A 24,195-nucleotide genomic window follows, 5' to 3' on the forward strand; every position below is an offset into this window, starting at 1 on the left:
GAAGAAATAAGATTCCACATCTTAAAATGAATGCCATAGTTTCCAGGATAACGAGTGTGTTAGTTAAAATACCTTTGAGATTTATTGACCGTCCGTTCAAGAAGTTACTAGTCTGGTTCCTGGCGTATAAGCAACATACGGTAACTATGGTGGCAGCGTGAACTAAGAACTGTAAACAACAGGTGAACATTCGGCCAGTCAGTTGTGAGCAGGCAGTGTTACAAAGCGAGTATGCGGCCGTAGTGTGTCAAAGCTGCTGTGTCACAAACCGCAATGGAGCAACATCCGTAAATCAAGTCGCACTCTTGCTACAAAAGCTATGCAATCCATAATGTCAGGTTCTCCATAAATCAAGAAAAAGGTTTTTGGCAATAACGAAATATTGTTAAGACAAATAAATCTGTCAGCACTAACGAGAATGGAGCAGGAACAGATGCTGTATTCGTTATTCCTAGCATTAACCTCAAAGAACTATCCATTGTTTTAGTTATATAGCTTTTAGTGTCTTTATCGAACACACAGCTCTTGGTTATTTAGAGTTCCGAAACTTTTCTGAAACAAAACGTATACATACGTCACTTTTGTGTTCTGTTGGTGCTTACTAATAATGGTTCATTTCTAATTAAGTTGCATATTGTGTAGGATAAATTTTTGAGTAATAGGTTTTTGGTATCCATTGGTGCAAACACATATTCAACAATACGTGTCACATACTCAGAAGTATAAGCCAAAGGACACTATCATTTAGCACTATGCCGGTCTAACAGTTATCGGGCACTAAAATGATGGAATCATAGTGAACAGTTCAAATATTCAATCAATACTGAGGACATCTTTATAACAAGAATTAAAATAATTCTTTGGAATGATATTTTTTGTCGAGATGTTGAGTGTGTGTTCTTGTTTTCAGGCAGAGGAACCTGGTTTAACTTTAAACAGTACACTTTCTAGTCTACATGCAAGAGTATAAACGTCACTTCTTTCCCATCACAACTGGAAGCAGCAACAATTGATGCAATTTCACCACAAGAATTCATCGTGGATAATATATTTCTATGACAATGTAGTTCATGAAGTATTTTATTATATCGTTCCTTCCCTACCTCATCATTTGGATTTGTTTCATGAGCTTCTTTCCAGGTTAGCACAAGGTCCTCCTCTGTATTATCTGAAATAGGACAGGCGAACACTGTAATGACTACATCATTATTCTGCATGAAAAAGGAACAGAAAATGTCAAGTATACTCTTGAAAAATCACTCAACTCAAAATATCCTAATTTACTTCTTCAAAACCGACACAGCTGAGAACATTAGAAAATAATTCGTTTATAATGAAACAACTTGAACTAACAGTACATTTCACCATATGATGGACATCCTTTTTACTTGGAAGAGCTAACAATCGTTAAATTAGAAAATAACGAACTTTTATGACAAAAGCACAGAAATGGAACATTTCAGTTTATTCATTAAAATTGACGTAACACCAGATTCCCTCAAACATTCCTCAAAACTATCATAATCCATATAATTTAACCGTCCTACGCTGGCAAAAGTGACACAAATAGAAATATCAGGCAGCTTTTTTTGTGACTTCAATTGAAATGAACGACTCAACACAAAATAACACAGTTGTGAACTTTTAACAACGATCCGTTCGCTACGGAATTTATGCTCAACTAACGATGCAACGGTTTTACTATCATAAGCACGTTCCTACACCAAACAATTGAAGTGGCATAATTGTCTTCTATCGGCTAAATTATGAAATTATAAGAACACATGTTTGATGACTAGTCAAGAGTAATTTCTTCAACTCTGTCATAGTAAGAATTCCAAAACGAAAGTTTTTGAGTTTTGTCAGTTTTGTTGCAAGAATGCGAAGTTTTGAAGACATTCTTTAGAAGTTTTTGAGGAAGAGAAAAGCAGGTGCAACGTTTGTCCCGCGCACCTTGAGTCCACAGCAAATACAACGCCTGCCGCTGCTTGATCTCGATTTCAATGAAAGATGCAGACAGTTCCTATCAGGGAAAAATCATCACGGATGACGAGACTTCGTGATATCACTGCGAACCTACCACAAAACGACGCAGTCGAGAAATACACATGAGGGACCAATTCTTTAGTGACGTAACCAACATTCAACCCAATGTGACATGCGAGTTGGACAACATCCCAATGAATAACTTTGTTGTTCCGGATGGTTGTATGAATGTCCTGTAAATTGTAGTCAAGTGAGGGCAGAGTATGTAGAATATCTGAAGTATTAAAACTGCCATCTTAACTTTTCTCAATTGTTTATCAATTCAGTCTGGAAAGTTTTTGGACTAAGGGGGTGTGTTTCAAGATGATTCTACCACAAATACCTCTGATCTCTCGACCTTTTGGAAAGAACTCGTGGTGCGTGCAATGCCGTCAAAAGTCTAAGAAGACCGTGAGCGTAGCCTTAATATTTGACCCTTGGCAAGCTGTTTTTCGGTGTTGAGAAACCATAATGCTTCCACTTGGACCTTTGAGCCTTAGTTTCGACATCACATCCGTAAGCCCATGTTTCATCACCTTTTACGACACGTGTCAGTAGTTTTGCACTGTCGTTAATTTCATCTAGCTTTTCCTGAGCAACTGCCTTCACCCCTGTTTTTGTTCGAAATTCAAATTTTTCCGTCACCTGATACATACCCAAAACGTCCGAAAGAAAAACTGATGGCACGAGCCAACTGATATTTCGACTTCATCAGCGACTTCTCTGACTGCGATTATTAGTTATTTCTTTGACCATTTCAGTGATTTCATCGGCTGATGTGCTAGAGGGTCCAGTGCTGTCATCTTCGTCTTCAAGGTCGTCTTCGAAACGCTTACATTCAGTTGTCAAAAGTCATGTGATACCGAGATGCACTTATACAGAAGGCTTTAGTATGGCGTAGTGAAGGTATAAAAGGGTGTAGCTGTCATTTGTACTCAGCTGATCCCTATGAAAAGTTTTCCGACGTAATATGGCAGCAACCACGGAAATTATCAGACTTTGAACGCGGAATGGTAGTTGGAGCTAGACACATGGGACATTCCATTTCGGAAATCCTTAGGGGGTACAGTATTCCGGGATCCAAAGTGTCAAGAGTGTGCCGAGAATACCAAATTTCTGTTATTACTTCCCACCATGGACAACCTTCCCACCATGGACAACACGATGGCCGATGTCCTTCACTTAACGACCGAGGCAGCGGCGCCTGCATAGAGTTGTCAGTGCTAACAGACAAGCATCATTGCTTGAAATAACCGCAGAAATCAAAGTGGGAGGTATGACGTACGTATACTTCAAGACAGTGTTGCAAAATCTGAGGTTAATGGGCGATTGCAGCAGACGACCGACGCGGGTGCTTTTGCTAACAGTTTGTGACCACATCTGTTGAACAGTAGACAACTGGAAAACCGTGGGCTGGTCATATGAAGTCCCATTTGAGTTGATAAGAGCTGATGATAGGGTTCAAGTGTGGCACAGATCCCACGAAGGCATGTGCCCAAGTTGTTAACAAGGCACTATGCAAGCTGATGGTGGCTCCATAATGGTGCGGGCTGTGATTACATGGAATGGACTCAGTCCTCTGATCCAACTGAACCGGTCATTGACTGTAAATGGTTAGTTCGGCTACTTGGAGACCACCCGCAGCCATTCATGGACCTCACGTTGTCATGGCAGTGCTCCATGTCACCAGGTCACAATTATTCCCTACTGGTCTGAAGAACGATCTGGACAATACGAGCGAATGGTTTGGCCATCCAGATTGCCCGACAGGAATCCCATCGAACATTTATGGGAGATAATCGAACCATCAGTTCGCGCATAACATCCTGCACCAACAACACTTTCGCAATTCTGGGCGGCTATAGAGGCAGTACGGCACAATATTTCTGCAGGGGACTTCCAACGGCTTGCTGAGTGCATGCCACATCGAGTTGCAGGCAAAAGGAGGTCTGACACATTAGGAGGTGTCCCATGACTTTTGTAACCTTAGTGTACACCAGTCGTAAATCCTTGTTTTGCTCGTAACAGACCTACCAACATTTCTAAACTTCTGCCCTTCGTTCATCATCATCATCATTTAAGACAGATTATGCCTTTCAGCGTTCAGTCTGGAGCATAGCCCCTTATAAAATTCATCCATGATCCTCTGTTCAGTGCTAACATTGGTGCCTCTTCTGATGTTAAACCTATTACTTCAAAATCATTCTTAACCGATTCCAGGTGCCTTCTCCTTGGCCTGCCCCGACTCCTCCTACCCTCTGCTGCTGAACCCATGAGTCTCTTGGGTAACCTTGCTTCTCCCATGCGTGTAACATGACCCCACCATCTGAGCCTGTTCATCCTGACTGCTACATCTATAGAGTTCATTCCCAGTTTTTCTTTGATTTCCTTATTGTGGACACCCTCCTGCCATTGTTCCCATCTACTAGTACCTGCAATCATCCTAGCTACTTTCATGTCCGTAACCTCAACCTTGTTGATAAGGTAGCCTGAATCCACACAGCTTTCGCTCCCATACAACAAAGCTGGTCGAAAGATTGAACGGTGCACAGATAACTTAGTCTTGGTACTGACTTCCTCCTTGCAGAAGAGAGTAGATCGTAGCTGAGCGCTCACTGTATTAGCTTTGCTACACCTCGCTTCCAGTTGTTTCACTATGTTGCCATCCTGTGAGAATATGCATCCTAAGTACTTGAAACCGTCCACCTGTTCTAACTTTGTTCCTCCTATTTGGCACTCAGTCAGTTTATATTTCTTTCCCACTGACATTACTTTCGTTTCGGAGATGCTAATCTTCATACCATAGTCCTTACATTTCTGATCTAGGTCTGAAATATTACTTTTCAAACTTTCAATCGAATCTGCCATCACAACTAAGTCATCCGCATATGCAAGACTGCTTATTTTGTGTTCACATATCTTGATCTCACCCAGCCAGTCTATTGTTTTCACACGTTAAGTTCTTACAGCAAAATGTAATACAAATTCTCTGATCCATTTTTATACAAAATAATAGCCGATGCTACTAAAACACATGTTACCTTTTTGACAGCTCACAGCAGACCAAATGTTCGATATGGCTAGCACTGTTCAGATACGTTTCAGACATGTTTACTAGCATGGCTGTCAAACCACTGTGGGTCTTTCTGAACAACGATAATTTTGTTCCCCATGTACGTGTCTAAACTGTACTGTACTGGCTCTGAGCACTATGGGACTTTACTTCTCAGGTCATCAGTACCCTAGAACTTAGAACTACTTAAACCTAACCAACCTAAGGACATCACACACATCCATGCCCGAGGCAGGATTCGAACCTGCCACCGTAGCGGTCGCGCGATTCCAGACTGTAGCGCCGAGAACCGCTCGGCCACCTCGGCCGGGTGTACTGCACTGCTTCTGAACTTTGTTCGTTGGTGTTCAAAGCTGGCACTGCTAGACATGAAATTTTCATGTTGATCGCTCAGGTAATACGAATCTCTTGCTTGTAGCTCTTGCTAAGCAGAAATACCTTTCTTCATTTCTTTATATTCCTTTTAACAACAGTATCCAGTGATGCTGTAATGTCCCTATGATCACTGATTGCCTGTTCTACGCTAACTAAGTCAACCGGCGATCGGGTGATCTAGTACATTTTTTCACGAGCCGGTTCTCTGACTAACTGCTCAAGATAATTTTCAGATAAGACATTTAGAACAATTTTAATGATTCCCTGTTCTTACCGCCCACCTTAATCACCTGAGTCTACCAGTTTATAGCTGGTAAGTTAAAATCTCCACCTGACACTCTAATGGAACGAGGAAATGTACACTCCTGGAAATGGAAAAAAGAACACATTGACACCGGTGTGTCAGACCCACCATACTTGCTCCGGACACTGCGAGAGAGCTGTACAAGCAATGATCACACGCACGGCACAGCGGACACCCCAGGAACCGCGGTGTTGGCCGTCGAATGGCGCTAGCTGCGCAGCATTTGTGCACCGCCGCCGTCAGTGTCAGCCAGTTTGCCGTGGCATACGGAGCTCCATCGCAGTCTTTAACACTGGTAGCATGCCGCGACAGCGTGGACGTGAACCGTATGTGCAGTTGATGAACTTTGAGCGAGGGCGTATAGTGGGCATGCGGGAGGCCGGGTGGACGTACCGCCGAATTGCTCAACACGTGGGGCGTGAGGTGTCCACAGTACATCGATGTTGTCGCCAGTGGTCGGCGGAAGGTGCACGTGCCCGTCGACCTGGGACCGGACCGCAGCGACGCACGGATGCACGCCAAGACCGTAGGATCCTACGCAGTGCCGTAGGGGACCGCACCGCCACTTCCCAGCAAATTAGGGACACTGTTGCTCCTGGGGTGTCGGCGAGGACCATTCGCAACCGTCTGGGCTACGGTCCCGCACACCGTTAGGCCGTCTTCCGCTCACGCCCCATCGTCGTGCAGCCCGCCTCCAGTGGTGTCGCGACAGGCGTGAATGGAGGGACGAATGGAGACGTGTCGTCTTCAACGATGAGAGTCGCTTCTGCCTTGGTGCCAATGATGGTCGTATGCGTGTTTGGCGCCGTGCAGGTGAGCGCCACAATCAGGACTGCATACGACCGAGGCACACAGGGCCAACACCCTGCATCATGGTGTGGGGAGCGATCTCCTACACTGGCCGTACACCTCTGGTGATCGTCGAGGGAATACTGAATAGTGCACGGTACATCCAAACCGTCATCGAACCCATCGTTCTACCATTCCTAGACTGGCAAGGGAACTTGCTTTTCCAACAGGACAATGCACGTCCGCATGTATCCCGTGCCACCCAACGTGCTCTAGAAGGTGTAAGTCAACTACCCTGGGTAGCAAGAGCTCCGGATCTGTCCCCCATTGAGCATGTTTGGGACTGGTTGAAGCGTCGTCTCACGCGGTCTGCACGTCCAGCACGAACGCTGGTGCAACTGAGGCGCCAGGTGGAAATGGCATGGCAAGCCGTTCCACAGGACTACATCCAGAATCTCTACGATCGTCTCCATGGGAGAATAGCAGCCTGCATTGCTGCGAAAGGTGGATATACACTGTACTAGTGCCGACATTGTGCATGCTCTGTTGCCTGTGCCTATGTGCCTGTGGTTCTGTCAGTGTGATCATGTGATGTATCTAACCCCAGGAATGTGTCAATAAAGTTTCCCCTTCCTGGGACAATGAATTCACGTTCTTATTTCAATTTCCAGGAGTGTATTTGAGTAACTGTTAAAAGTTACACAACAGTACATAATTTTAAACTCTAATCGAAACGTCACATATGTTGGTACATTATGCATAAACTGACCTAAAATTGGGATTTGTGAGATGCATAATATCTCACAAACTCCATCTATAGTGATCTCATTGTTGATGGAAGATTGAACCATATTTGTTCTCCTCATAGCAATCTTCAGAGTGAGAACAGCTTAAGAGCTTTGCTGTTTTTTTTTAATTTTTTTTTTTTTTGCCATGGGTCTCATTAGTTAGCCTGTTGCAAATCTGCACAACATTACTATTGTGACAATCGGGTGGTATTACCCCGAGTTCTTGTTATCCCGCGTCACATTTCCTAAGCCCTTCTCACAGGGGTGCGTCAGGTGACATTGATGTGGGGATGTATGAGTTTTGTGACGTCAGTTCCTGTTACTTCACGATGAGGAGGCATTGCCTGGCGTGAAACACAAAAGTTCTGTGATATTTCGGCGACGTGCTACGGGAGGTTGAACCAATGAGAGGCAAGGACGCTCTGCACGTCACAAGAAAAACTTGCGAGACGTCATATTGTATTTGTCATTTCAGTTGAAGCCTATATTTCTTGTGTTTTGTAAGGAACAGTCAGATAACAGCGAGACTGAGGAAAACAATGAATCACCTGTCTATTATTTCAAAAGTAATTGGCTTAACTGTTAATAGATTTATCCCACTGTGAGACAAGATAGTCAATGGCTTCATGAAAAAAAATTGCGATTGCCTATGGCAGGGCTTCCCAATCTTTTCAGCTGGCGGACCCCTTCTTCAGTGGAAAATCCATGGTGGACCCCTAGTCAGTCAAGAGCACAGTAACTTTAAATTTTAGAGTGAAACCCATGGGAACTGAAAGCTTCTTAATGCAAGTATCATATTCCCAATGACCCCTCTCCCTCCCCCCCCCCCCCCCCCCCCGAAGTATCAATAGTCTTTGGTTTAGAGATGAATGAAAACAACATGAAATTAACGATCCAATTTGAATTCCCACTGTATCCAGACACTTACTAGTGGATTTACTCCCTTTGTTCAACACACTATAGCCTGATTAAAGTTACTTGGTAATTGAAATGTCACGCGATGGAGCTGTCTTCCTCCAAGAGCAATCAGCGTCACGCCCAACTGTTCGCTGTTGACAAGCTGCCGCTTATAGTCTGTTCACTTCCACTATTTGGCTACTGTTGTATAAGGAGCATCCATATTTCGTAACAGTCGTGTGTGTGTATGTGTGGTTTTTCGTGAAATCCGAAGAAAAATGTTCGAATGTATGTAAAGTCTTACTTTGATCGTCCTCCCTCCTCATTCATTTCAACTGGAAACTTCCCTTGTTGTGAAGGCGATGGAGAAACTGCACCCTTCTTCAATGATCCTGACTTCAGCCACTGATCCATATTACAAGTAATAAACTGGTGAAAAATCGACTTATGAAACTGGTAGTGCACCGACAAATCAAGTTTAAGACTTAATGATGCCTGGGGCCGCATAGCTGTGATTGGTCGACAGATATCGCTCCGCTCATGCGTAAAAGGTTTCAGCGCATCTAGCGCCTTGAGCCGGCGCACAAACAACACCCGTATTGAGTTCTGCAAGGTTCGCAGTAGAGCTTCTGTAAAGTTTGGAAGGTAGGAGACGAGATACTGGCGAAAGTAAAGCTGTGAGTAGCCGGAGTGAGTCGTGCTTCGGTAGCTCAAATGGTAGAGCACTTGCCCGCGAAAGGCAAAGGTCCCGAGTTCGAGTCTCGGTCGGGCACACAGTTTTAATCTGCCAGGAAGTTTCATATCAGCGCACACTCCGCTGCAGACTGAAAATCTCATTCTGGGAACATCCCCCAGGCTGTGGCTAAGCCATGTCTCCGCAGTATCCTTTCTTTCAGAAGTGCTAGTTTTGCAAAGTTCGCAAGAGAGCTTCTGGAAAGTTTGGAAGGTAGGAGACGAGATACTGGCAGAAGTAAAGCTGTGAGTACCGGGCGTGAGTCATGCTTCGGTAGCTCAGATGGTAGAGCACTTGCCCGCGAAAGGCAAAGGTCCCGAGTTGGACTCTCGGTCGGGCACACAATTTTAATCTGCCAGGAAGTTTCATATCAGCGCACACTCCGCTGCAGAGTGAAAATCTCATTCGAAAAGCCCCCGTATTGTTGCTAAACAGTCGATCAGAGAAGCCGCATTCTCCGGCACTAAACTGTGTATACTTTCTCACTTAGGAACCGCAAAGGCAGCTTTGGGGATACGACCTGAAGTAAAAGTACACATGTTTTTCACACGAAAAAAGTAGTGATGAATTTGATTTTCACATTTTTATTCAATAATTTTACTAATCAAAATATCCACGGGAGTACTGCCGGTCTATAGTGTCCAACGGGCACAATATTTCGGCGATCAAACATGTCGCCATCATCAGGTGAACTGACGGAGTGAGCTCCTGTGAACGTGCCGGCACGGAGATCCGTACGCTATGGCTGCTCAGGGAGAACTGGGTTCGGTCGCGGCGGCGGCCGATTTAAATACCCTCCGCCCGCGGCGCGCTCCCTCCGCCGTCCGCGCCCCGCGCCACAGTAGCGCGGTGGGACAATTGCGACGGCGTCTGAGATGACGTCGGTGTGATGGCTCTGTCCGCCGTGGTCGTCACAACTATGCGTTTGCTCGATTTACAGTCCGTCAGTTCACCTGATGATGGCGACATGTTTGATCGCCGAAATATTGTGCCCGTTGGACACTATAGACTGGCAGTACACCCGTGGATATTTTGATTATCAAATACGCCGGGAGAAACTCAAGAATCACAATAATTATTTTACACGATTTGGTGGAAGGTGGTCGCCGACCCCCTAGAAAGAGCCACACGTTGGGAAGCCCTGGCCTATGGAATCATGATTGTAGACAGGCGTGCACCAATTCGTCCGAACCAATTTGTCAAGCAATCTAGTACGTCCCATGCGACACAGGCGCTGTGTCTCGTGAGGTTGGATTTCCCATCCGCGCACCCGTGTGAAGACGGCTTCACTACAAGTTCCCCCAACAGTTGGTCGTCGCTGGCGGGAGCGCCTGACCACCCGGACAGTGGGAACCCCCCAGTGCCGTACCCCCGGCCGCCGCCTACGTGCGCAGCGCAGACAGGTAGCTCGGTGCGGAGCGGCGTAGGCGGGGCAGATATGCGCGAGGCGCCCGGCGCCAACTCGAGGCGTTGTGCAACGTGGCCGTCGTATTATCAGCAGCAGGCAGCGCTTTGCCTGCCGGCCTCTCACGCGTCACTAGCGCCAAAGCCAGTCGCAAAAGCTGGAGCGCTCCCACTAGCCCGTACCCGGCAGTTTACAGCGGGCCAAAAATTTTGTAAAAAAAAAAAGTCAAATACGAGGGCATTTAGAAAAGATACAACGGCCCGCAGTCCTTAAATAGAACATTTATTTAGAAAACGTCAGTTACATCTTATTAACTGGATTATTTGTTATTTTTCGACATAAACACCCCCGTTATCCAAACATTTGTTAAGTCTGCGCACAAGCTTTTGTATCCCACATACAAGGTTGCCGCCTGTTGTCGGAACCACATTTCAACTTCATCTTTGATCTCTTAATCGTCGTGGAATGATTTTCCACCAAGATGTGACTTCAGGTAACGGAAGACATGGAAGTCGGTGGGCGCAAGGTCCGGGCTGTATGGCGGATGGTCCAATACGTCCCATTTGAATTGTTTGAGTAGTGCTTTGGTTACGAGCGCTGTGTGAGGCCGAGCGTTGTTACGAAGCGAGCGGACTCCACTTGTCAGAATTCCCCTGTGTTTGTTTTGAATTGCCCTTCGAAGACGTTCCAAAGTCTGGCAATATGCAGGAGCGTTAATTGTCGTTCCAGGAGGCACAAATTCCAGCAGAAGAATGCCTTGTCTGTCCCAAAAAACAGAAGCCATGATTTTCTTCGCTGAAATCGACGTTTTGCATTTCTTGGCTTTTGGTGAAATCGAATGGCGGCATTGCATTGATTGTTGCTTGGATTCAGGTGTGTAGTGATAAACCCACGTCTCGTCATCTGTCACAATGTGATCAAGGAACTCATCGCCTGCTTCAGCATAGCGTGTGAGGAAGTCGAGTGCAAAGCCCATCCTTTCCTTTTTGTGTTCTTCCGTTAACAGTTTTGGAACACAGCGCGCACACAATTTCCTGTACCCTAACTTGACAGTCACATCGTCATAAAGAGTTGCCATTGACACGTCCGGTATGATCGGGTGCAATACTTTCAATGTGAGACGTCTATTCGCACGAATTGCTTCCTGCGTTCTCCGAAGGAATGCATCAGAGATCACAGATGACTGACCTGTTCTTTGTTCGTCATGAACATCGCTCCTACCTTCAGAGAAATGGCGACACCATTTCGTTACATTTTGTCGATTCATAATGTTCCCATAAAAAGAAACAATTTCTTTGTGAATATCCGCTGGTCGCTGACCTTTTGCATGCAGAAAACATATGACGGAGCGCACTTCGCATGATTCTGAATCGGCGCAGCCATTTTAAACACGACCTACTCCAACCAGAAGCAACGTTCAACTGCTGAACGATCGCGAGGAGAGAGCTAACGGTTCAACATTAACACCAGTGTTGCCAACTTGCTCGCCAAAACTCTTTTGTTCCTCTGGCGTACGGTGTATCTTTACTTTCCGAAATACCCTCGTACTTTGTGAAATGTTTTATCCAAAAGCAAAACACAAAATAGATCAGAGCAACTTCCATCGATGCTCGAGCAAACGAGGTGTCGTCTGAGAATTTAAAGTTCCATCATCTTGAGGTTGGAGCTCTTATGTCCGTATTTCCTTATAAATAGTTTAGTTTTTGGAGGGGTTCCGCCTTGAGCAAAACACAGTCTTATCTTTTCTTCTGCATGGGAGGGAAAAAAACCTCAACACCAAAAAATAATTAATGTAGAGTAATCAAATTTCAGGAATACATTTGTCTAGATAACATATTTAAGTGATTAACGCTGTAAGACCAGAGGTTAGAGTACGCGCGATATAAGTCATTGTGACTGTTGTAATGGTTCTTTATTTACGTGACCATTACGACACTCCAACCCCAGTTCTCGATACCAGTAATATCGGACTACTTTTCTGCGAGGTAATAGACATGTTTTTGTGACAATATTCACATTTGGTTTTATTAATGTATAGGTACTCCGATGAATCGATATATAACAGTGACATGGTTCTTGTCAAGGCCAGTTGTAACAATTCGTAAGTAATCGTAAGTATTTTTTAGAACTGATTAAAAGATAGGGGGTTGTGTTAGTTCACCACTCATCAAGGTCATTTATCTGGGAATATGCGCACATGTGTAAAATCGATGCGTGAAGGTCAAAAAATTTAACGACTACAGTTTTACAAAAAAACAGAGGTAAATGACCTTGATGGTTGGTGAACTGACATATCTCCATGATTTAAAATAATTTTCGTTCAGTTTTAGTCGTTAGAGCTGCATTACTTCCCTTGCTAATACCTGGGATAAGTACGTACTTACCCTTCATGTTCTAGAAATTCATTGCGCAATAGGAAAGTGTGAAACGTGAACAACGAAAATTCGAAGTATGGGTGTGCTCGATACTAGATGTCTTCCAAATTTGGTTGAAATCTTAAAATGATCAGTTTTTTTCCGTGTAGCAGCTCTGAAATATACTACAACTGTAGCAATGAAGATACTTAGATACTTACTATCCTTACGTCTACTTATATTTTTCATTTTATTCGTGGAAAAAATGTCATACCCTGTTATTGCTGCGTAAAACGGTAGCTCTAGAAGAAACAACAATCAGTCTTAAATGTTCTTTTAAAATTCTTATTTAATCACACGCTACCCTTTGCGTCCCACCAGGCTTAGCATCAGACGTTGCATTGACAGTGGATTACAGTTTAAGCACGTTACATATCATTGTGGATCTTGTACTAATGGTGAACGCATACAGTACATTAGATGAAGTCTGCTACTAAAACAACAAAAAAGTTTGAACCTGTATTCTTGTTAGGATTTATATTTGATGACATATTATTACATCGTTACTTCAGTTACACTGTATGGTAATACTCGTTGAGACTCCAACATGACTAAACAATCTGCGACAAGAAGCTTGTTTACTGAAGTCTCACAGTAGCATCAGGCTTAATGCAAACAAGTTCATGGTCAACGACAAGAAAATTGCTATCTTCTGATCTCTGACGAGGCAGAGCCTTTTTAATGAAAGTACGTCACAAAGTTCCTCGATAAAAGCTATCTTATACAACACCGCAGGATCTTCTTCAGCCTGATGGTCAGATGAATGAAATTATAATTTAACGTGATGTGTGGCTAGAAATCTTCAAACAATTTCACACGAAGTTCATTTTCTATAGCGCATGCGAGCAATATTAACGATATCGTTAAAAAATTTTATTCTTATTGTAATAGTAAGTGCCCTCTAAATGCACCACCTTCCAGGAGCACCATAACCTTCGCGATGTTCACGCTTTAGTACTCTGTAAATGACGATCCTGCTGTCGCTTGAAAGCCAGCTTCACGAAAAACAAACATATTAACAGAATCTTCCGTCGGTTCTTGGTAGAACAACATTATAATAAATGAAAAGCACCAGTTTGCTTTTGCTCTACAATATTACTTTTATTGTTAACCGGTTTTCGGATTACAAGGCCCTCCTCAGACATTTACTGCCACAACACTTCCACTCAGTAATTATCTGAAGATGGCCTTGTAAGCCGAAAACCGGTTAACAACAAAAGTAATATTGTAGAGCAAAAAAAGAAAAAAAAAACATAGCAAGAATACTATGTAACTTGTTTCTCCAGTAACAATCACCAATTTACTTGTATTGTTCTGGGCACTGATTACTTCAGTCACCTCGGATTTAAGCAATGAAACACAAAATCTCAATTAACAACGTTAAACGAAATTCGAACCGAATCTCACATTTGAGTAAAGTCATAAATAAGTAAATACACACAGAGAAATCTGTAGCATACTTAGTCATCTATTTAAGAGCTGACCTCTGTGATCCCGTTGTCGATGGGTCGTTAAGTTCTGTTACTCCTGATGAGCGAATGTCCGAAGCCGAGCTGGAATTAGACAATTATCGCCAAGCAACTACCCCACATTTCAGTATTCGAGTGCAACGTCCAAGCAATTACTGTACACCTCAGGCTCTTGTGGACTATACACTTTGCCCTATTCACAGTGATAAGAAATAATTAATATACAGTTGTGTTCATTGCCGTTTTACAATTTTTTTCCCAGTACAAACACGGTATGTTTATGAAGTTCCACATCACATCACTTCCGCTATTTTCACTATACCAGCAGCTGTCAGTGACATTATTACCATCACTCACACACTTACCTTACTCAAGTTTACAGCTATAACGCTCCTTGTCGACCTGTATATAACTATTCAAATCGTTCCTGTATAAGACAATTACTGCAGAGTTGTCTACAGCTCGTGGTCTAGTGCTCTAGACAGCAGGCCACCGGGTTCGATTCCCGGCCCGATCGAAGATTTCATTCGCTCGGATACTGGGTGTTTATGTTGTCACCTCATCTCATTCTCATCGACACGCAATGATATACCCTTTTAGAGCTTTCCATTTCACTAAAGATTTATTGTTGCAACAGTGCATTTGATGTACGTGAGAGGATTACATTTACAGACCAAAAGCACAAGCTGTTCGGAAATACCAGAAATCTACCCATGCTGAAACACCCACATTAGTAAGTGGTGTAGCTACCACGGGCGTCAATGCAGCAGACACTGACTCGGGCATCCAACCGATAGTACAGATGGTGAATACTGTCCTGGGATACGCAACGCCACGCCTGCTCGACCTGTTAACGTAGTTCTGGAAGAGCTGTTAGTTGACGAACGGCATGAGTCACTTCTCGTCCCGTCATATCCCACACACGCTCGATTGAAGACCAACCCAGAGTTCGTGCTGGCCAGGGAAGTTGCTGCACGTTGTGGGCTTTCAAAACAGAAAAATGGAATGAGTGGCCCTCACTCATGTACCCTCAGGCTCAGAGGTGAAATATTAAAAGTTTTGGTTCAAATGGTTAAAATGGCTCTGAGCACTTTGGGACTTAACATCTAAGGTCATCAGTCCCCTAGAACTTAGAACTACTTAAACCTAACTAACCTAAGGACATCACACACATCCATGCCCGAGGCACGATTCGAACCTGCGACCGTAGCGGTCGCGCGGTTCCAAACTGAAGAGCCTAGAACCGCTCGGGCACCACGGCCGGCTAAAAGTTTTGGCTGGTTTCGTTGTCTAGGGTCTGGGATACGTAGTTGCCGCATTACAAGCCAAATACCGCTGAGTTACAGTATACAACATGAATACACACATGAATCGAATGTTCGATGGTTCTTATCACGTGGCAATTGCGAATTAATGTAGAAATTTATAAATGAAAGACTGCAATTAAATAAAATCTGCAGGTACTATCTTAACGACTTTAAATGATGAGTACGATAGTAGAAGTACTTTTGAGAATGTGGTATATTTCTGCAAAACACTTATTGCTGTTGATGGTCCAGCAATTAAACAAAATTTAAGTTGAGTAACAGGGAAACAATAGATTCCTACTGCACGTAATTAGTCATGAACAAGAACATAGCTCGCGAGATATTCACTTCTAAACGCACACTACGTCTTCACTGTAGAAGCCACCGAAATCTCACAAGTGCACATGTCGGCACTCCGAAATATTTCTATCATCCGCAACCACGCGCAAACTGCTCCACTGTCCAAGTCCATCTGTCCATCTGTCCTCTCCCGTACTGTTCTCCCACTTCCATCGAGTCTCCCCAATCACGAGCGCTGTGATTGGCTAGAGCGCTCCAGCCATGTTTTAAAGCCAACGCACACTCACAAACATAAAACACTTTCAAAATACTGGATTTACATTTAAATAACTTGAAATTAAATAAATATTCCTAAAGCTGGACCATAAACACGCTCTAACACACATTGTTAAATACATAAATAAATTAAATAGACATAAATCCAAGGTATAGCAAGTGAAAGTAGGCTAGTAGCCTAACGTCTCTGTGCTTTCTAAAACACAGTAAATAATTGACCAATTTCTTCATGAATAGCATATATCGGATATAAACAAAGACGTAGATGAATAAATATATATGTAAGTATGCTGCTACCGTTTGTTCGTGTAACTGTGGAGTACTTATCCCTGACGCTATCGATAGTAATCGGACACTTTAACCTCAAATAACTCAGTACTATTCAAGCCACAAACCTGTAATTTATACCAATTTAGGTTTACACTAACAGCTTCCTAAAGACACGTCGATTGACGCAATCGGATGAATTGTTTAGATTTTGGAAATTCGTGTCTGGGCGTTACTTGTATAATTTAGTCATATACTATACTTTAAACTAATAGAGATACTGAAAATCTGATTACACCATCAGAATCGTCATGCAAATAGTAGCAATGTACATTTTCTTTTTGAGATATCATGATACATCTGGCTACTATTAATTTCTATATGAACTGTAAACTGTCTGCTGTTATGGTTTCCCCAAGTCCGCCATCTTTGGCACTCTCCTGGAGTGTCTCCTTCATCGACACAGCATCACCATGGAATTCACAGCCATGCAGCTGGAGCTGGACCCCTGTAAGTTCAGCACCATGTGGCAGCCGGCGGCCGGCCGGAGTGGCCGAGCGGTTCTGGGCGCTACAGTCTGGAACTGCGCGACCGCTGCGGTAGCAGGTTCGAATCCTGCCTCGGGCATCGATGTGTGTGATGTCCTTAGGTTAGTTAGGTTTAAGTAGTTCTAAGTTCTAGGGGACTGATGACCTTTGAAGGTAAGACCCATAGTGCTCATAGCCATTCTTGGCCTCCGAGAGGCCTCATCACGGCCACACCAACTCCGAACTTAGAATATTTCCACGGCGCCATAACTCGATTGTTACTTCTCAGCGCCTCTCAGAGCACATTGAGTTTCTCGAGCATACGTGTATGAGTATTGTGCTGTTGCAACAACACATCATCTTCTCGTTGCATGATCGGCAAAAGAATGGGCTAACAACATTCTGCATGTACCGAGTGCTGGGTAGAATCCTCTCCAGCAACACTAACGGTGAGTGATAGTAGCCTGCCACTCCGCAGACCATAATGCCTCTTGTGGGGGTAGTGTGTCGTCGCTGAAGACCGAGGCAAGCCGTTGCAAGTGATTTTCTGATGGCACCAGTCTGTCCTCTACCATCTGGTGAGCAAGATGTCTCATACATCAGGCGAAATTCCCTCAGACTTCAAGAAGAACATAATAATTCCAATCCCAAAGAAAGCAGGTGCTGACAGATGTGAAAATTACCGAACTACCAGTTTAATAAGTCACAGTTGCAAATTACTAACTCGAATTCTTTACAGACGAATGGAAAAAATGGTAGAAGCCCACCTCGGGGAAGATCAGTTTGGATTGCGTAGAAATGTTGGAACTCGTGAGGCAATACTGACCCTACGACTTATCTTACAAGAAAGATTAAGGAAAGGCAAACCACCTTTTCTAGCATTTGTAGACTCAGAGAAAGCTTTTGAGAATGTTGACTGGAATACTTTCTTTCAAATTCTGAAGTTGGCAGGGGTAAAATACAGAGAGCGAAAGGCTATTTACAATTTGTACAGAAACCAGATGGCAGTTATAAGAGTCGAGGAACATGAAAGGGAAGCAGTGGTTGGGAAGGGAGTGAGACAGGGTTGTAGCCTCTCCCCGATGCTATTCAATCTGTATACTGAGCAAGCAGTAAAGGAAACAAAAGAAAATTTTGGATTAGGTATTAAAATTCATGGAGAAGAAATGAAAAGTTTGAGGTTCGCCGATGACGTAATTCTCTCAGATCCAGCAAAGGACTTGGAAGAGCAGTTGAACGGAATGGACAGTGTCTTGAAAGGAGGGTATAAGATGAACATCAACAAAAGCAAAACGGGGATAATGGAATGTAGTCAAATTAAGTCAGGTGATGCTGAGGGAATTAGATTAGGAAATGAGACACTGAAAGTAGTAAAGGAGTTTTGCTATTTGGGGAGCAAAATAACATGATGGTCGAAGTAGAGAGGATATAAAATGTAGACTGGCAATGGCAAGGAAAGCGTTTCTGAAGAAGAGAAATTTGTTAACATCGAGTATAGATTTAAGCGTCAGGAAGTCGTTTCTGAAAGTATTTGTATGGAGTGTGGCCATGTATTGAAGTGAAACATGGACGATAAATAGTTTGGACAAGAAGAGAATAGAAGCTTTCGAAATGTGATGCTACAGAAGAATGCTGAAGATTACATGGATAGATCACATAACTAATGAGGAGGTATTGAATAGAATTGGAGAGAAGAGGAGTTTGTGGCACAACTTGACAAGAAGAGGGGACCGGTTGGTGGGACGTGTTCTGAGGCATCAAGGGATCAGCAATTTAGTACTGGAGGGCAGCGTGGAGGGTAAAAATCGTAGAGGGAGACCAAGAGATCACTAAACTAAGCAGATTCAGAAGGATGTAGGTTGCAGTAGGTACTGGGAGATGAAGAAGCTTGCACAGGATAGAGTAGCATGGAGAACTGCATCAAACCAGTCTCAGGACAGAAGATCACAACAACAACAACAACAACAACAACAACAACAACAACAACAGTCTGTCCATGCACGTCGATGCTGTGCTGTGAGTGGAAGACGGCCTAGAGGTAGGCCACTACTAATAACCGGTTCTCGACAGCACGTCTTGTCACGTATATGTTCACAAGCCTTTTTATCTGTGCCTTGGAAGCTGTACGATTTGCCACTGCTGCTCTTAGAACAGGACGATACTAGCGGGCGCCTGTGCTGCGTGGACCTACAGAACCTCGTCTAGGGTTTAAAAATGTTCACATGACCACTATACCAGCATCGTTGTACAACTGAGCAACAGGTCCAATATATATTGCAGTTCTCCGGAAGGACTATACCGCCACTCTGAAGGCCGCAATTTGATTCTTTTCACACTTGCTCAGTTGACTAGGAAGCTCGAGTTCCGTGGCGTGGTTGCCTGCTTGGTTCACACTTTTGCACCACACTGAGCCTTCTGGTTGCGAGCATTCCCTATTAAAGGGCAGACACAATGGAGCTCTGTTAGTTAAGTCCTAAGCTATCTGTTAGCGGACGACGTAAAACCATTATCAGTACATCTTTTATCACCCTGGTGGCACTTGTCGTCGTAGTATCAAAGTCAACGTAGTTTTTCCAGGTATACCCATTTTTGCGGCAGTCTAGGAAGATTTGTACCAGGGCCAAACAACCACAGACGAGTTCCCCCAGCCATTAATGCCGTACCATCATCACACTATAGGCTTTACTGAACCAGGTACCTGCCTCGAGATGACTGGGTGTTTGTGTTGTCCTCGTCATTTCATTATCATTCGAACAATGTTAAGACTGGATTGAGAAAAAGGTTGGGAATTTGTACGGGCTCTGATAACCGCGCAGTTGAGCGCCCCACAATCCAAACATCAAAATCGTCATCATCATCACTGAACCAGGTCCTGGGGTTCCGAGATGAAAACCATTTTCCCCTGCGCGAGTTCAGTCACTGAACTTTCTTTTGCATGTAAACCGTACAAAGGGGATATTAATTTTATTCTTTCTGATTTTTAAGTGTCTATAAACACACCGCCAAGTACAAACATAATTCCCAATCACTCAGTCTACAGTTTCGAAGACTTTACTTATTTTAGAACTTGTAATCTCTTTCGCGTTATCTAGCTTACGACTATCTCGCAGTAGCCAATGACATGTTGACAGATACCTTCCTATGACGTAACAGAGCATATTTCAAGGATATCGAGATTGCTCTCAACTCGTATACCGCGTCCACCATGTTGTCTCTTAGTTACTGAGTATGCTTTAAGATGCAGTTGTATCGTAATACACGATGCCGGTGAGCAAATCTCACATTGGCAATGTGAAAATTGCTATAGAAGTCCACAGCATGCCTGATTAATTTGAAGAGTCATTTTAGGCGATTGTGCGCACGTTTTCTGCTATTCTGTATAAACAACAGTGAACATGCGCGGGATTTGTGAAGCATAAAGGTTGTATTTCAGTCTGTAAATGCTCAAACTGTAACTTAAAATAATCCGTCGATGGCCACAACATCTGATAAACATAGGAAGAAAATAATCATTGTTCGCGCGTTCACTGTCGGTGCACCACCGTTATTCCAAAATTATTTCGTAAAGTTCACATTTCGTACGTCACTGTTGTGGTCCACTGCCTGAGTAATAGTGGGAACAGCGATTATATCTCCGACGGTGTTCATTTACCTGAGCTGATCATTGCTACTTTTATGATATACACTGCTCAAAAGAATTGGGGAACATGACTTTGGGAGTCTGTCGCACTCCATTGAGTATAAAGTGAGGACTCGTTGTCTTACCAAATTAAGTACGCAACAAAATAGCATTACATCCTCGATCGTTTACATAGAAAGAATTTAAATGTGCAGCAGGTAACGAAAAAAAAGTGGAAGCAATCATTCATCCCGTCATTCCGGGTGCTTTTCATTGGACTTTGAGAGATTCAATAACATGTATGCCCTCCGTGAGCGTTTATCACTTCATGACACCTACTTGGTATGTTCCGTATACGTCTACGGAGGTGACCCTGTGGTATCCGTTTTCATTCTTAAATGAGAGCACATGAGAGTTCTTGGAGAGTCTGTGGTGCAACAGGACAACCACGAAAACGTCTGTCAAGCATGCTCCAATTATGAACGATGGGGTTTGGATCGGGACTCACCGACAACCATTCCATTACTTTAACGCCCAGGATTCGCAAGACACACGTGCTGACGCCTGCCACATGGGCCCTGGCAACAGAAGGAATTCAGGACCACCACCCTATGCAGTAGCCGCCGCATGGTCCAACAGGATCTGTTAGGTGTGCTGGCTGGCGGTAAGGCGACTATGGACAACGACAAGATCCGTATAGCAGCAACACTGAAGCCTCGCCACAACATCACAGAATCTTGGAAATCTGTCGATCCCTGGACAGCAGTTGGCAGGTACCGCTAACCACAGGTCTCCATTCACGAACACGGTCCGCACCTTGTGTCAGAGGATATCTAGACTCGTATGTGAATAACACGTTTCGCCAGTGATAATGCTTTCAGTTGACATCGGAACGGCAGTGATGAAGGACACCTGCAAGGTGTTGACGTCTCAAACGAGGGGCTCGAACAAGTCCTTTCTCGTGACCTGTCCAATACAGCCTGATCGGACACAGTTGCTCTTCTGAGTACGTCTTCCAGTGGTCTGGCACTACCCGTATGACGCTGCAATGCAGAGATGGCCAGATATTTGTCTTCACGTCTGGTTGTAGTGCTTCGGTAACGATGTCCAATTCGCCTCGAATACTGGTCTTTCTTCCTGTAGCCCGTCCAATACCTACGAATAACACCTGGAGAGGCATTGGAATCTGCAGTAACACGGCTGGAAGTCCATCCTTGTGGCGAATCAAACAGAACGCCCTTTCAACTTGCATTACATTAACACGTCGCATTGCATTTGCCTGGTTGAATGCAACGTCTACAAATGAGAACTGCCATCAGTGTAACTCACTAGAAAACACTGAGACACCGCTACTCGCTTCCTTCTAAGGGGTCACCCCGGCCGGTGTGACCGAGCGGTTATAGGAGCTTCAGTCTGGAACCGCGCGACCGCTACGGTTGCAGGTTCGAATCCTGCCTCGGCCATGGACGTGTGTAATGTCCTTAGGTTAGTTAGGTTTAAGTAGTTCTAGGGGACTGACGACCTCAGATGTTAAGTCCCATAGTGCTCAGAGCCATTTGAACCATTTATTATGTAAAGAAATATTTTTATTGGGTTTTAAGCCATAGAATTAACTTTTCCTTAATATGGCCTTTAGCAGGAATTGGTAAATGCTTGGCTTTTAAAGAATTTCCTTAGCTGATCTGAAATATTATTTCGGCCTTTAGCCGAGAAGATATTGTAATTTTGCTTAAGTAAGCGCTTCAGCCGTTACTCTAAATCCTGGTGTTTTAAAAGCAATCAATCAAACTTATTCTGTAGAAGTTACTTGGGCCCTCAGCCATGAATTGATCTTTGTTGTTTTAAAGAGAAAACCGTGCATTTGTTTGAGCAACAAAGTTGTGTTTGTTCTTGTATAACTAACAGCAATTGACCTTGGCCTTTTTCCTCAACCTGATCCGCTCTGTCCTACGAAACCAGATTTCAGTGTTTGCTGGTCCTATGCTCTCATTAGTTTGTTTAACGTGGGTGTAATCTCCCATGACTGACTAGCCCGACCGCCACACATTTATATTCCCATAGTTATTTGGTGCCACCTGAGGATGAAGCTCCAAGCTTCGAAACGAGTCGCGAAATAAATTGGGACAATTATTGGAAGTGGATTTTTAATGAAAAAAACGCATACCTTGGGAAGTATAAGCACTTGCTCAGTATGAGAGATGTATTTCACAGTAGCAAAGATGAACAAGTGCCCATAGTTCTGAAGGTATGCACTATGTTTACTGGATATTTTTTTCTTGTTTTGGTCCATACTACCACGTCTCAAAATATAGGAAGCAAAGAGCTTGTAGTAAAAGAGGTCCACTGTCAGAGGTATCAGAACCATCCTCCCTTACGACTTCCGCCTCGGGCATTTACCAGACCAGGGTCCCTTGCCTCCAATTGACATGAGGGGCGTTCAAAAGAAAAGGGACGAAACAGCACTGAGGGTATAACTCAAGTCCTTATTCAATAATCACCAGAGGCCTGACCACTACTACCCTACTGTTTCACGAGCCGTGGGACTGTCTGTACCCAGAATTCCTGCCGCTGAGACAGGAGGCAGCCCTCCACCATGTCCTTCTGTTCGTCGTCCCAGTGGATGTGCTTCCCTCTGACATGTTTGTTTAGCGGACCAGACACTTGGAAGTCGCATAGCGACATATCTAGGTTGTAGGGCGGATACCCAGGCTATCCCCAGTTGAACGTGGCCATTACGCTTTGTGTGACATTAGAGACGTGTGGACGTGAGTTATCGTGGAGCAGAATCACTCACTCCGCGTGCAGCAGATATTCGCCATAAAATGCATGTGTTTTGAGCAAATGCCAACTGCGATTTCACTGAGAATCCATGTTCACGAAATTATTAGAAGTTGTGAATTTAACTTGGAGTCAATTATTACGTAAAAATAACGGAAATGATGCACAAGTTCATGCATACACTGCAGTGCCGCTTCCCGGTACGACACCTCTCTTAGGCAGCGCTCAGGTCATATGTTGCTCTTTCCAAAGAAACAAAAGCCCATTGGAGATGGTAGCTATTAAGGCAAAATGTTTAAATGTGTGTGAATTTCTAAGGGGCCAAGCTGATGAGGTCATCGGTCCCTAAACTTACACACTACTTAAACTAACTTATGCTAAGAACAACACACATACACCCATGCCTGAGGGAGACTCGAACGTCCGGCAGGAGGTACCGCGCAGTTCGTAACATGGCTCCTCTAACCGCAAGTCCACTGCGCAAGGATATTAAGAAAGAAAATCTGCTAGAATGGGGTGTGTCTTTTTGTGATGCATTTATTATTTCGAAAGGGTGGCGAAACAGTGCTACTGTTCTACAAAGACCAAAGCACGTACAGTACGGCAAGAAAGGTAGAATGAATTGATTGTTGGTGTTAATAATGATCATCCTCCTTTACCTGCTCTGCGTTACAGCAGATGACGTCTCACTGAGCACATTTGTTCTGTGCATGCAGTACACGTGAGGCGCCTAGTTGTTTCCACTGCACTGTGTCGAATACGAAGGTTCTGTTACAGTTCACTAACCTGCTGTCTTCAAGTTGATGTCCACAGCGCAGAAAACAGCACGCAGGTCGTAGGTTCTGTATC

This window comes from Schistocerca gregaria, chromosome 2 (assembly GCF_023897955.1).
Source record: "Schistocerca gregaria isolate iqSchGreg1 chromosome 2, iqSchGreg1.2, whole genome shotgun sequence".
Taxonomy (NCBI): domain Eukaryota; kingdom Metazoa; phylum Arthropoda; class Insecta; order Orthoptera; family Acrididae; genus Schistocerca; species Schistocerca gregaria.